Source organism: Artemia sp. Qi Xiang Cuo, chromosome 18, assembly GCF_049724085.1.
Source record: "Artemia sp. Qi Xiang Cuo chromosome 18, ASM4972408v1, whole genome shotgun sequence".
Classification (NCBI taxonomy): domain Eukaryota; kingdom Metazoa; phylum Arthropoda; class Branchiopoda; order Anostraca; family Artemiidae; genus Artemia; species Artemia sp. Qi Xiang Cuo.
Window position 1 is genome coordinate 54025790 of NC_142811.1, and position 15310 is coordinate 54041099.

A 15310-nucleotide genomic window follows, 5' to 3' on the forward strand; every position below is an offset into this window, starting at 1 on the left:
AGTGAGACCTGAAATTCCTCTTAATTCTTTTATGGTTCTAGGGAGTTTGAGGTTTTCAACACATTTTTTTGTCTGGGTCTGGGGATATCTCTCCTTGGGTCACTACTACTCTTAAAAATTTAGTTTTTGGTTGAAATAAATTTACTTTTTCAGGCCGGCATTTTAAATAAGTCTCTCTCAAAATTTCTCAAACACCTTAGCTAATGTTGCTAAGTGTTATTCCGCATTTTCTCCTACACATATAACATCATCAACAAAATGAATGATATTCTTTAATCCTCTTAAGGGTAATTGTCTTTATTGTTCCCGCTCAATTTTCGAAACTGGTCTTACAGATCTTGGTAACGCCACTGCTTGTATCTCGTCGATAGCAAACCCGGTATGAGACTATTGACAGAAACACAATTAGTCTTCGACACCTGGGGTCTTTTTTGTTAATCCAGTTTAACGGAGGAGAAAAAAACAAAAGTAAAAGCACGTTAGATTCTATGAAGATCAAATTAGATGAGCAGTTTAAGATATGTAGAAGAAAATATAACCACTGCTGAACTAAAAATTGTATTTTTTTGCATATGAAATTAATCTTGATTGGGTCACTTTGGGAAAAAATGAGCGTGGGAGGGGGCCAAGTTGCCCTCCAGTTTTTTGGTCACTTAAAAAGAGCACTAGAACCTTTAATTTCCGTTCAAATGAGCCCTCTTACGATATTCTAGGACTACTGGATCGATACGATCACCCCTGGAAAAAAAAACCAAATAAACACTCATCCATGATCTTTCTTCTGACAAAAAATACAAAAGTTCACATTTTTGCAGATAGGAGCTTGAAACCTCTATAGCAGGGTTTTCTGATTCCCTGAATATGATTGTGTGATTTTCATTAGTTCTACGACTTATAGGGATTGTTTCCCCCTTTTTTCTAAAATAAGTCAAATTTTCTCAGACGCGTAACTTATGATGCATATTTGAAATCAGTATAAAAATCTGATTCTTCTGATGCATCTATTGTTATCAAAATTGTTTTTTAGAGTTTCGGTTACTATTGAGCCGGGTCGCTCTTTACTTACAGTTCGTTACCACGAACTGTCTGACAATGGGTAAAGTTCATAACTTCCAGCCCTTCCCCCGGGAACTGTGGGGGATTAAGTCATCCTAAAAGACATATTTATTAGATTTTCGACTATGCTAAACAAAATTGCTTTCTCAAAATTTTGATTGGGCGACTTTGGGAAAAGAATGAGCGTGGGAGGGGGCCCAGTTGCCGTCCAATTTTTTGGTTACTTAAAAAGGGCACTAGAACTTTTAATTTCCGTTCAGATCAGTCCTCTCACAATATTCTAGGAATACGGGATCGCTGCAATTATCCCTGGGGAAATAAAAAAAAAAGAAAAAAAAAACAAATAAACACTCATCCGTGATCTTTCTTCTGACAAAAATACAAAATTCCGCATTTTTGCAGATAGGAGCTTGAAACTTCCGCATTAGGGTTTTCTGATACGCTGAATTCGATGGTGTTATTTTCATTAAGGTTCTATGACTTTTTGGGCGTTTTCCCCTTTTTTTTCGAAAATAAGGCAAATTTTCTCAGGCGCGTAACTTTTGATGAATATAACTAAACTTAATAAAACTTATATATTTGAAATCAGCATAAAAATTTGATTCTATTGATGTATCTATGGGCATCAAAATTCCGGTTTTTAGAGTTTTAGTTACTATTGAACCGGGTCGCTCCTTGACAGTTCGTTACCACGAACTGTTTGATATCAAAAGAATCGGCTTATTATGCTGATTACAAATATAAAGTTTTATTAAGTTTTGTGTTACCTACCAAAGGCTACAAGCCTGAGAAAAATTGCCTGATTTCTAAAAGGAGGGAAAATACCCCCTAAAAGTCAAAGAATCCTATTGAAAATCACACCACCAGATTCAGCGTATTAGAGGATCCTACTGTAAAGGTTTCAAGCAGGGTGCTACCACTTTGAATAACCGTCATAAGCATCAAAAGTCATAACATCCAAAAGGAGAATCCGTCAGAACCACCAACCGTCAAAACATCCAAAAAAATTTATAAGTTTATATAAGAGCAATAATTATATAATAGTTTAGAAACAAATTTCGGCTATATATTTGCACATCAGGGGGGGGGGGTAAAGCATAGTATATATTAAATACTTAACCCAACCTAACCTAGGTACCTTGTCCCCCTTAAACCCCCAAAAAGTAGGGTTTTAAATTTGGGATGTTGTGACGGTTGGTGGTTCTGACGGAGTATTTTGTCGATGTTATGATGGTTTTAGTGGATGTTATGGCGTTGGATGTCCTGACGGTTGGATGTTATTACGTCTTTCTGTTTCAAACTCCTGTCTGAAAAAATGTGGAATTTCGTATTTTTTTACCAGAAGAATGATCACAGATGCCTGTTGTTTTTTTTCCAGGGGTGATAGTATCTACCCAGTGATTCTAGAATGTCGGGAGAGAGGTCCCTCGGACAGAAATTAAAAGGTCTAGGGCCCTTTTTAAGTTACCAAGAATATTGGAGAGCAACTAGACCCCTCCCACGCCCCTTTTCTTCTAAAATCGGCGATTCAATATTTGAGAGCGCCATTTTGTTCAGCATAGTTGAAAGGCCCAATAAATATCTTTTGCAGTTAACATAACCCCCGCAGCCCCTGGGGAAAGGTCTTTAAGTTAAAAATTTTGCCCATTGTTTACGTATAGTATTTGTTACTGGGACGTATGTCTACATTTTTAGGATGGGGGAGGGGAGAATTTTCTGCTGGGATGACTTTCCAAGGGTAGAATTTTCCATGTGGAAGGAAGTTTGGGGGGGGGGGTGAACTTTAAAGGGGAAATTTTATGATGGGGGACTCTCCCGTAATTCATGTACGAAATTATATTTATAAGTCTTATTTTAGCTTTACCGACTTAATTTTACCCACGGAGATGTTGAGGGTAATTGTCCTGGTTAAATTTTCACCGGGATATAACTGTCTATAGGATATTTTCGTGGGGAGGGGATTTTTCCGTGTAGATTTAGCCAGATTTTCTGGCATTATTTAATAAATGATCATAAATTAAGTAAAAAAATAAATACCGATTTATTTATTTGTTTATGCATGTATGTATTTTTAAATTTTTCCCCCACGACGGCTCCATATTTTTGTTTTAAAATTGGCACCCTGGTATATTTTTCCTGAAAAAAAAAACCATCTAGATGGGTCACAAGCTTGAGAAATTTTTTAAGAGCCCTAATTTCAAAAAATAATTCATATGAGTAAAGTCATATCTATGAACATATTTCAAAAGCACAAATACGTCATTTCCGCGTCAGGAGCTGTTCTTTCATTTTTAGTATCTATGGCGCATGTAAAAATACACAAAACATGGCTAAGTATAAAATATCAAATGTAATGATTCTATTTACAAAAGATATTTCCAGCAGTTTGATAATATCTCAAGGACATAAACATAAATTAACTATTGCTCAAAATGAACAAACTAGAGCATCAAATGAGACAAGATCAAGAGGACGACCTTAAAAAACGTAAATCCGCAATCGGTGAAAATGAGCATTCTAGACCATCAAATGTGACATGACTAATCAAAGCAGCTAAGGCAAAGGGTATTGAAAAAAATATCTGATGATAAAGAAAATGAATAAAAAAAATATGTCGTTAGAATACTGGCTAAAAAGAAAATTATGAGTCGAAAACTAAATTGAAGAAAAAAGAAATACGCGTTAATAGTTAAACGGCAGCGAAAATAACAACGACTCAAAAACGAAACTGAAATATAAAGAAATGCGTGGTTAAAAGATAAGCAGCAGTGGAAATTGCAACGAGTCAAAAACGAAAGCGATGCGGTCACTGTAAAAAAATTCTAAAGTAATGACAAACAAAATTAAAGAACAAAGAAATTTGCGGTTAGAAGATACGCGTCAGGGAGAATTACAACGAGGGAAAAAAGTGAAGTACAAAAAATGCGGTTATAAGACACACTACAATGGAAATCAGGACGAATCAAAAATTAAAGTGAAGAACAAAGAAATATGTGGCTAAAAGATATGTAACAGTGGAGATATTGGAAGAAATATTGTGAGACACAAAAAATTATGCCAAAGGTTACATGAAAATGTCCAGGATAATGTAAATCAGCCTGCTGCTTCACTGGAGCAACAGCCTTGGATACGAGACAAGTGACAATGAAAATCGATATATATAAAAGCCTGTCTATCACATCACAAATAAAAAATTGTTAAACACATGCAAAAAGTCAAGGATGATGTAAATCAACCTCCTGCTTCACTGTAGCAACAGCATCGGATATGAGACAAGTGACTATGAAAATGGTGGAAAGAAAAAGATGGAATATCGCGTGGCTTTCCACTCTCTGAAATCATGTACACCAGGCAGTGCTTACCAAGCGTGGTGGGAGTGTGCAAAGAACCGCGAACCTGTGGGAGCTATACCAAGAGTGTTGGAACTATGTCAAGCACGGTGGATATGGGACAAGCCTGGTAAAAAGACGCGACTTTGATCATCACAGCAAGCTGGGAATGTACATTACACACTTACTAATTAAAATTAAAGAGCCGTAATAATCACATCACTGTCACATCACATCAAAAATACAAGTACATCAAAATACATCACATAAAATACATCAAACACAAAGATTCATTTATTCCAAATCAGACCAAATTATTTCTTCAAAACCGCTGTTTTCATGCGCTGAATGACTGGTGGATTCTTCGTTGTCTCCCGATCCCTTCTGTGTATTTTTCTTGTTGTCCACGTCAACCAGACTTGACCTTCTTTTCTTCCCTCTTTTGGTTTCTTGAGACGAGCTTGGCTCTCTGGTGTTCATATCCTCTGAGACCATAGGCTCTCTGATTTCAATATTCCTTACCAACCTCGAGTCTAAAATTTCAGGTAGTAAGGATTCATTCCAGAAAGCTTCAAGCTTTGGAAATACTTTCGCCCAGTATTCTTTTGACCGGTGAACTGTAATTATTTCCCAGTCATCAATGGAGTTAAAAACTGTTAAATGGCACATCATTCAATCTAGTACCTCGAGTTGGCCTTGTATCTGGGCAAAATACCTACGATTTTTTTTTAACTGAAGACCTTCACTGGATAATTCAATAAGACATCCTTTGACTAGATTTTTGAACTGAGCAGCATCAAAAATGGTTTTGAATTCTGGTATGTTATGTACAGTTTTTATCTCTATAGGTGTGCCATCAGAGAGCAATCCATCTACAGATGCACCAAGATATTGATGCTGTGGATGCACACTAAGTCCTATTTCATCTCCCTTTATGACATTTAAGTTTAATTTCTTTTCATACGCTTCTAGAGAAACTACTTCTAAATCCAAACCCTTTTTCATAAGGGCAGAGCAGAATCTAGGTGCCAAATTTCGAATTTGCTTAACAATTGGGGCAACTCTAGTGCTATTTTTTCTAGTTGCAATTCTATGAAAATAACTGCTCGTTATTCTCCTAGATCTCTCTTCAACCCAGTTCTCATTTTTTGATTGCCCCTTGGTATTATAAAACAAACGGCTAATACTGGCACTATCCAATTTTAAATGTTGCTTAGTATATTTTCGTCTGGCTGAGCTTATTTCATCAGAAGTCATATCTGGCTTATTGCAGTTTGGTCCATAGTCCCTATCGCCAAAGTTGTTATTTCTGTTTTTTAACTTAGCAAAATGTTTTCCTCCAAGAGAACTATAATAACTGGTAAAATTACGTTTAGATCTTGAACGATGTTCTGCTGTTTTTTTGCAATACTTTTTTGTCAAGCAAGAAGGACTGGACCTAAAAATATTTTTCCAAGCTAATTGATGCCATTTTGGACCTGAATTATAAGCAAGGCTGGCTCCATTTACTCTTGCATGGTATGAACCTCCCTTAGACCGGCTTATTTGCTTTCCCCCGATGAACTTTGCAACAACTGACATGTAGCTTTCAGCTAAGTTTGTAGTTGCGTCATTTCGGAGCCGCTCTGATTTTCGACACACAACCTCTACCCCTGTCATAACATCCTCAAACCCGTGCATGGGCAGAGTATTCCACCAACTTTCTATTTTGTCATTAATGAATTTTGGGCAACCGGAATCGCATTTTGTGTGGTTTCCAAAAACATGGTACGGACCTCTTTTTAACAGGTTCTTCAATTCTTCCGCTGTTCCATTATTTTCGGAATTTATTTTGATCGAACCCCTTAAATTTTTGGTCAATTGCTGGATAATTCCTCTGGGGATAAATTTGGCGTACAAACCTTTCTTATTTTTGCACAAGTTATATAGATGCGTTGTATAGTTCTTTGTGACGTGATTGGCACATTCATCTTTCCGTATGTTTGAACCGTAAGAGACACACTGTTTTAGCTTATAAAAAACCCTTGAATCACCGTCACCAATAAACTCTAAAAACTGTAATCCATGCATCTCTTCACTGGAACGAAAGCCTTCAACTAGAATGTCTGTTTCCATGCTCTTCGAATTTCCGTTATAGTTCAGAAAGCAGAAATAGTCTTTAGAACTTACTTTAGAGTTTGCAGAAGAAAAACACATATAACAGTATTTATTTTTTATGCCAATATATAACAGTTTTTTCGTAAATGCATCTATGATAACCGCAACACATCCTTTGGCTGAATAATCATGCCCTTTGCTGCGCTTATTCCAGCCTCCATCATATACCACTTTTGTCCAGTATGAGTCCTTTTTATACCTAACTTCATGAATGGCTAATTGTAAGGCCTCTCGTCCATTTTCTCGCAAAATCTCCGACAAACTATTCATCCAAGCACTACCCAGCTGTCTTTCAATACGGGAATAAACTATTTGCGACATTGGCTTCACTCCAAGCACTCCGAAGAGTTCACACAGTGTAGAATATCCACCTCCAGTGCCCATGGCTCCCCAAACGGCCTTCAAATTCAAGCAACCTTTTAAAATTGAGTCTTTTTTTGAGAAAGTAACCTATTTACTTTCTGTACTAAAGCTTGAAAGATATTCTTTTACACTTGTTACTGGACATTCTGGTTCATTTTTAATCCTCTTTTCCCAGTTACACTTTTTACATTTAACTTTCAGTTCAGTTTGCAGGCCTTTCTTTTCTAATTGTTTTATTATCAAATTATCATATGATAGTCTACAACTAATCTTGTGTGTGAATACAGAAGCTACTTCACTGAGGAAATGTCTTAGATTTACAATGCAATTTCCATCTGAAATTCCAGATAAGTCAATATCGGTAAATGTTGCTGACCTATCGATACCAGAAGAACCTCCACCGCTTCCCAAGTTCTGTGCTTCGTTTAGTTTAGGATTTACTGAAAGTTCTTCTGTAATTTCAGATGAGGTTGAAAAATCATCTTTTTGTTCTCCAAGCTGTACCTTCCTAAAAATAAAAAATGAAACATAAAAAGGAATGCTGGATGATAAACCCATCATTCACAACATATATACACATAAGGGAAGTAATTATTGATGTACTGGAAACACTACTACTACTAACAACTCACCGCAGCACTAAGTCACCTGAGGCCAACACAGCTACACACGCCCCCAACCCATCTTATTCTATTCAAAGCCCCCTTTTTACCCCCTCCTTGGAAGTTCCCATTTCCCTTGAATCTTTCTTTATGACATCATTCCACTCCAACCACAGACGACCTGCTTTCCGTTTAGCCCTATGTGGTTGGCCGAAAAGAAAAAATCTTCAGCAGTCTGTCATCTCTCATCCGCAGAACGTGCCCTAGCCATCTCAAACTTTCTCTCATTATAGTCTTAGAAAGAGGGATTGGACCACACTGGGACAAATCCGAATTGACTATTCCCTCTTAATTTATTAACTTGTCAATACAACATTTTATTATCATGCCGTCTAGCTGCATCTTCCAGATCCTCGGCAATTTTAGCCAAGGTCTCCACTTCACACCTCCTGAGTTCATATTTTATGCTTTCTCCACTTTTATTACATTTTTATTTTCATATGATCCATTGGAAGTGATCTGTTTTATACAGCTCATAAGGATAGATATAACTTTAAAAATCACAGGAATAGATTATTGTTTTTTCCCTTTAGAAACTACTATAAAAAAAAAGCCGAAGTAAAGCTTATTGCATATCATTATATACCAGAACTCCCCTGTTAAGGCCCTGGGATGTCTTCTTCATAGCTTCACAAGTGTGATAGCTGGAAACCAGGCGCTAGAAAGGCCCCCTACTCCCCCTCCTCGCCCAAAAAACAAAGCTAAAAAACTTTCAAGCAAGTTTGCTTCCTCTATTGGATATCCTGGAGGCAAGTAGTTAATCTTCCTCCAAATCATAAAACATCCTTTCACCTGAAACATAAATTTTTATTGTTTGTGTAGAGCTGCTAAGATTTTTCCGCATCCTCCTCCATAAAATTACATTGTACGTGTCTGGGAAGCCTAATGTGAATTTGTCTCCTAACCATTGTACATATAAAAACAAGTTTTTTTCCATAAATTTTAGATTGAAGGGGATGTAAAACCAGAACCCATCGGAAGCAATTTTAAAATCTTCTGGACTGGATGGAATGAACATAGTATATGTAATATTTTCTTACCGGTATTTTAAATTCAGCCACCTTCTCTTTATAATTTTCTTCCTCATGGCTCAAAGGTCTTTTTGACAGTTTCTATCCCAAAGTCATAATGATATACCGAACACAGTCCAATCAAAATTGCGGGCTTTCTTCCTATTGGCTGACGAAATAACGCTACCAAGCGGGAAACAGTGGGAAAATAAAGTAAAAATCGAGCAATTTTTTTATTTGTATTTTTTTGCTTTTATATTTAATTTAAATTGTGGTAGACATCAGACACTTTCTGTAATCATTGTAGATTATAAAATCTGCATACTGTCCAAAATTCTAGCCTTTGGAGCAGATTTCATGCCTTATAGCAATAAAATAATGAAAACTGAAAATAATTTTTTGTACAAAAAAAAAAAAAAAATTAATAATTCTGTAACCAAAATTTTTTTTTTAAATACCAGTAGAATCAACCGCAAAAATATCTACTTTCATTTCCAAGCTTCTAAATTTTTATTAAAAAAAATAAAATAAATTTTTTTCTTTTTTTCGACAAAAGTAAACAAATATATATAAAAAGTGAATCCAACATTATTTTACTTTCTAACTCGGCAAAAAAAAATCAGCGCAAAATCACTTATATCGCAGCAGTTATTCCCGATTTCCTAGCATAGGGAAAATAGCATTAGCCACTAATAAAGACGATTAGCCTTAATAGATGAAATAAGAATCTAGATAGCGCGCTTGAACTTGTGTTGAGTCCGAAAGATGCTCTCAAGTATTCGTATGACGCACACTCGGTCATAGAAAATGCAGTTTTATAAACATCTTTTTCGGCTATTTTTAATTGGTGGTAGCCTTGGGTAAGATCTAAAGAAGTAAATATTTTGTTTTTACTTGAGATAGAGTCAAGGATTTCGTCGATTCTTGGCAGGGGAAATTTATCACTCACTACTTGCTTGTTAAGGGCTCTATAATCGACTACGAGCCTCGGGTCACCATTCTTTTTTGGGACTAAGATCACTGGTGCGGAATTTTGGACTTATACTGGGGTGTATAATCTATTTTTTTTTTCTAGTTCATGAATTTTATTTTTTAACCACTCTTTATGCTTATACAGTCTACGGTATGGCTGTTTCGCTACGGGGTTACAGGTCGTTTATATTTGAATCTTCATAAAATGGTATAAGTCCGATGTCATCTTCAAAGGCGGAAAATACATCTTTAAAATTAGATATGAATTCGCATAATTTTCTTTTAATTTCCCAGTCGGTAATATGATTCATATTAAATTTGTTCAAAAATTGCGATTTAGTGAGGGGGTATTTGTGGTTATTTGTTGTTTCAATACTGTTAATTAGGTTTCTTTTTTAATTTTCCCACCTATCTAGATCATTCTCCGATATAACTTTGATTTGAACTAAACATGTTCCTTTTTAATCGTAATTGTGTCATTTTCATGGTTATTAGCTACCCAAATAAAACCTTCTCCTTTGTCGTAAGATATAATCTGTTCTTCGCACAACACATTGTTAGGAATTTCATTCGATGGAATCGCAAGCCGTATATTGGATTTGCTGTCTACTGGTTCAATCATGTGTGATATTTAAATTATTTGCATTTTTTGGGAAGGACTTTTGTTTTCCGTATCGCGAATCCATAATATTTTTCTTTATTTTCTTTGTCTATTGAATTTAGACTGGCGCCATCCGTCAATAACCTTGGCTGCGCCTCAACCGCATTGGGGTTCACTACTTTTTTCCATGATTCCACTATTTCCTTGATTTCGTTCGACCTATATTGTCACATATCCGCTATTTTTATTTTCGCAGTTTCAATCCACTTATTATCTAAATTTACTTCACTTCTCCGATATCCCTCGGAATGAGAAAGTGAATTGCTTGTTATGCCACGTCCTCTTTGTAGCAAGACACGAAGTTCAAAAGATTGTGACATTATATCGCCGGTAATTTTATTTATTGTTACATTCTCCCTGTAACCTCTGTTATGATTTCTTAGAGTGGGGGAAGGAGTTTTAGCCGGGTACGCAAGCCTTTCGTTTGCTACATCTAATAATACCTTTTTCGACCTTACAATATTTGCGCCTATGGTGACTTCATATGGGAAGTTATTGCATATCATAAAATTTGTCAGAAAAAATCTATTATCCCTTCTTACGTCCAGTCGAATTGAACCTCTTGCGTCCAATTTATGCCCTGTCACACTAGTTAAATTTGGATAATTAACATTTTTCCGTCATTTAATATGCGGAGGCAACTTATTAAATACGTATGAGTTTATGATGTTAACCGTTGCACCAGAGTCAATTAGGGCCTTAAAGTAAACATTAGCCACACAAAAATCATTAAATATAGGTAACTTATTATTACTATCACTACGAGAAGGTAATACCATTAGTTTGGACCTATAAATATTCTGGGCCCCTTATGGGTCCAATTTATTCTTCTGAGAGGCCTGACACGTTTCCCTGTGAATTAATTTTATATGTTGGCGTCTACATTAGAGATTCAGACACGTGAGATCCCATAGGCATATCTAAGTGATTCATATTTGTCTGCCTTCGCCATGTATTATTACGGTAGTTTGGATTTCTTGCGTCAGTGCTGGCTGCTGGTGCTGACTGCAAATGCCGTTAGCTTGAAAAATTTGCGTTTCCCGTCGGCCAATCAACTATTAGCCGTCGGTTTGAAAAAATTACGTTTCCCTTCGGCCGATAATTATTTCGTCTATTAGGGGGAGGGTTATACGAGTTCTGTCGGTGCACATTGTGAGGTGCTGGTGGGTGGATTTGAGGGTATTGTGGGAATATTGCGTCCTGGGTGTACCCTTGTGCGCCACTGGCACTAAGATTTGTTCTCTCGAACAAATGATTGCTATAATATTGTGTATTGCCGTTTGCTTTTCTGGGTGTGCGACTGGAAGCATAACGGCACTCTCGCGATATGCCGGGGGTGATTACAATTATACCATTTTATTATTTCAGTGTTATTTCCATAATTGATTGGTTTAACGGGCTGAAAACGTTCTGTTTTCTGCCTAGTGGGTTTTTGCATTCTACTTTTTTGTGGCACTGGGGAATTATCCCCTTGAAAAGAAATTGGGTTGACACATGATCACCCTTGAAGGTTAGGTTTGCGTTTGATCCGCCTAAGCTATTTATTTTTGTTTTGCTGTGATTTGCTACAATCGTGTCAATTTCGATCTTTCACCCTACCTCCTGAACTGCAAGATCCAATGTTTAGATGTTTTTGGATATTACCATTCTATATAATTTTGGGGGAAGTCCGTGCAAAAAGGTACGTAGTATGATTTTTTCATACAAGTCTCCTGAACCTTTTCCGAATTTCGCTTCTACTGAGAGTCGTCTTTTGTATAGATATTCTTGTATCTTATGAGTGTTTTCGAAGAAAAATAGTACGTTTTTTCATTTATTTGTTTAACTACTTTAAAAGACTCGATCTTTGAATGCCGTTAACAAGGTTTCTGTTGTATTTATTTTAAACATATCGTCGTCGCAATCAGTATTTAAATTTTTTTTTATGATTTTTAAACCCTGACATCTTAATATTAGAAGAATAATACTTACTAAAATATTTAGGTCTGTTTTTGTTAACTATACAAATTGGGCAAACTGGATATTCAATTTGTTGACATCTGTTTGCCCATCGTATTGTGAACTGGATTTTGTGATCTCTACATTTTTAGCGACCAATTTTTGCGCAAGTAATATTGCACTTAATTCTTCTGCTATTTTTGTGTTTTAAATAATTATTTTCTTCGCAGAATTACACCTTGTTATAAATCTTTTTCACTTAACCTATTTGGGGAATGCTATTATCTCCTATGAGATATTTAAAAAGGGTTTCCCTACTATAGCTTAGCGGTTATAGGCTTAGACACTTTTCTTTTATAAGTCTTTATCTATTGAATAGTTTAAATTTAAATTAAGAAGTTTGTAGCCTAACTAGTTCGCCTGTTTCCTTCGAGTCTACGACCGCGATATTTCTAATGAAAGAAAATATGATAGGTTCAATAATAAACTTGAATTTCCTTGTGAGGTGATTAACTAGGCCGTGGAGCCATAGATCCAGGAACGTAGGCGTACTTCGTGGATTTTTTAGATTCCTTGGGAACGTTTCCAATGGAGGCAATTGAACTAGTTATCTACGCTGCGGTACTAGATACAGACATATAAATAATACAACACAAATAGAAAAGTAATAGATTTATTAGACTTGTGTATTTAGTTGTACAGCAACGTACTTCAATAATGTAAAATGGTATATCTCGCAACAAGAATAATCATAGTCAGAATACTTCTTAATAATAGCCATATATAATAATGACTCGAGAATACTTTTTCACTACCTTATAACATAGGTTCTGACTCTGAGCAATAATCACTATTTCAGGATTGGCCCAGCTCCTGTCGGAGGGCCTGCTACTTTATCATTATGCTGACAAACTAGGTTCATTATGCTGGCTGCCTACCCAATATTTTTTTCCGTGATATTTTGATCATTCAATTTACGCATTCCTAAGAGTACTTCTAAACTTCTAAACTAAGTTTTAAACAATGTCCCACTATGGTTTCCAAAATACTTCAGCGAAATTCCAATCCTTCTCACTAGTTTGGTACTTGCAAAAAAACTGCAGTTTTTTGCCTTTTATATCTGTCAATAGCGTCTGGGAATGTTCAAGACTCTTTTGGTTTGTCGAACAAAAGTTTTACACAGTACAACAGAGTATTCTTGAAATTCCTCAAGCTGGTACTTGAAACTAATCATCCTTTACTTGGTAATTTTTAAAGGATATGTGGCTTATAAATAACTTCTTTTTTTCTGTCTTTGTCTATTAATTTAGGCGAGAGTTCGAAACGGGATTTTAAACTCAATTAGGGGAGTTTAATTTACATTGGAAGTGTATTTAGACGAAATAAATTTTTTCATATTTTAAGTATATATTATCCACGGTACACAGTCCTAGACACATTAAGACTGTATTGTTGTTCAAGATTCCAAAGAAGGTAAATGATCAAATAGATATAACAAACATGATTTTTTTCCTGGGGGGGGGGGTCCAGTGAATTAAATTTCTAGCCCAAAAATAGCGAGATTTGAAACATTATAGCCCAAAAACCCACCTCGTGGGTTAGTCACTTGTCCAACCAAAATAAAACTTTTATTGCCCAATTGGCGGGACTTAGCCCAACCGGGCAACACAGTGAGTACGTCCCAAAATTTATCCCTATTACAATTTCAAGTTTCCTTTCATTATCTTGTTTAGCTTCTACTGCTCGGCTAAAGCTGTGTGACAATGAGTCTCTGAGTATTATATATTGTAACTTGGGTGATTCAACTTCCGTATTAGCAGCTGAAGACCTGAAAGGGTTCTTAAGTTTCTCGGCAGGACGATTACGTTTGCAACAACTATCCTTACTACTGAAAATTAAGAGAGAATCCCCTGACTGTAACGATATCAATTAATTACCTACGCTTGTTGTACGTTCTGTTCGCTTTGGCTGTTAAAAACTGGTGCGGCCAACACCAGACATCGAAAGTAGCTGGAGCTTAGAATGATACCAGGAGTAATAAGCATGTAAGAGGTACTGATCCTACGCCTGAGGTATAAATATATGTGAAGTTTAACCGGTATATTGTGTACCACGGTCATTCATCTATTACTAGAACGTGTTTTTTCAAGGTCAAATAGCCAAAATTTGACTTCCGTCACATCATATATTCAAAGACAGTCTTTTTGTAAAAATACTGGTTATCATCTGGAGGGCATATAATCATGGTTTTGTACTATAAATAAAGATGGAATTACTCTTTCTGGGTCAGTTGAAATGAAAACAACTTGAAATAACCCTTTTCTAGTCAAATTTATTCATTTTCCAAGTGAGAACTCTAAAAGAATCTTGATGGTAAGTAAATATACATTATTCTCGAATTATCATAAAAAACAGACCCTTTTCTTTTAGTTACATATTAATATTCTGAATAAATGTGAAACATTTATTATGCTCCAAATTGTGTGTTTTTTCTTTATGTATCGTATTTAAAATACATTTTTGATACCCGTTCAGATATAGGCTATCTGGTTTAAAATGCTTTTTAAGTATTTTACAGAAATATTACATTTTTAAGACTAAATTCTCTGCCGTCTAGCTTTCAGCGAACTTAGCAATTATCAATGGCAAATTCAAGCGCTCTGTGCCAGCTTCTACTGCTCGGCTAAAACTGTATGACAATGAGTCACAGAGTATTATATATTGTAACTTGGGTAATGCAACATCCATATTAGCAGCTGAAGACCCTTTTAAGTTTCTTGGCAGGACGATTACGTTTGCAACAACGACCCTTACTAATTAAAATCGAGAGAAAAACCCCTGCCTGTAACGATATCAATGAATTACCTACGTTGGTCTTACGCACCATTTGCTTTGGCTGTTAAAAACTAGCTTGGCTAACACCAGACATCAAAAGTAGCTGGAGCCTAGAAAGATACCAGGAGTAGTAAGTATGTATAAGATACTGATCCTATGCCTGAGGCATGAATATATGTGCAGTTTAACCGGCATATTGCTCACCACGGTCATTCATCTATTACTAGAACATGTTTTTTTTAGATTCAATAGCCAAAACTCGACTTCGTCATGTCACATATTCAAAGATGGTCTCTGTAAAAATACTGGTTTTCACCTGGGGGGGGG

The 15310-nt window shown here is 36.0% G+C and overlaps 1 protein-coding gene and 1 pseudogene across 1 annotated transcript in view; one reads left to right on the forward strand and one right to left on the reverse strand.

Moving 5' to 3' along the window:
* Positions 1–15310, forward strand: part of LOC148941649 (26S proteasome non-ATPase regulatory subunit 1-like) — a 775304-nt gene that overhangs the window by 358821 nt on the left and 401173 nt on the right. The gene's annotated exons all lie outside the window — the stretch shown is intronic.
* On the reverse strand, positions 5344–8654 carry LOC148941652 (uncharacterized; annotated as a pseudogene).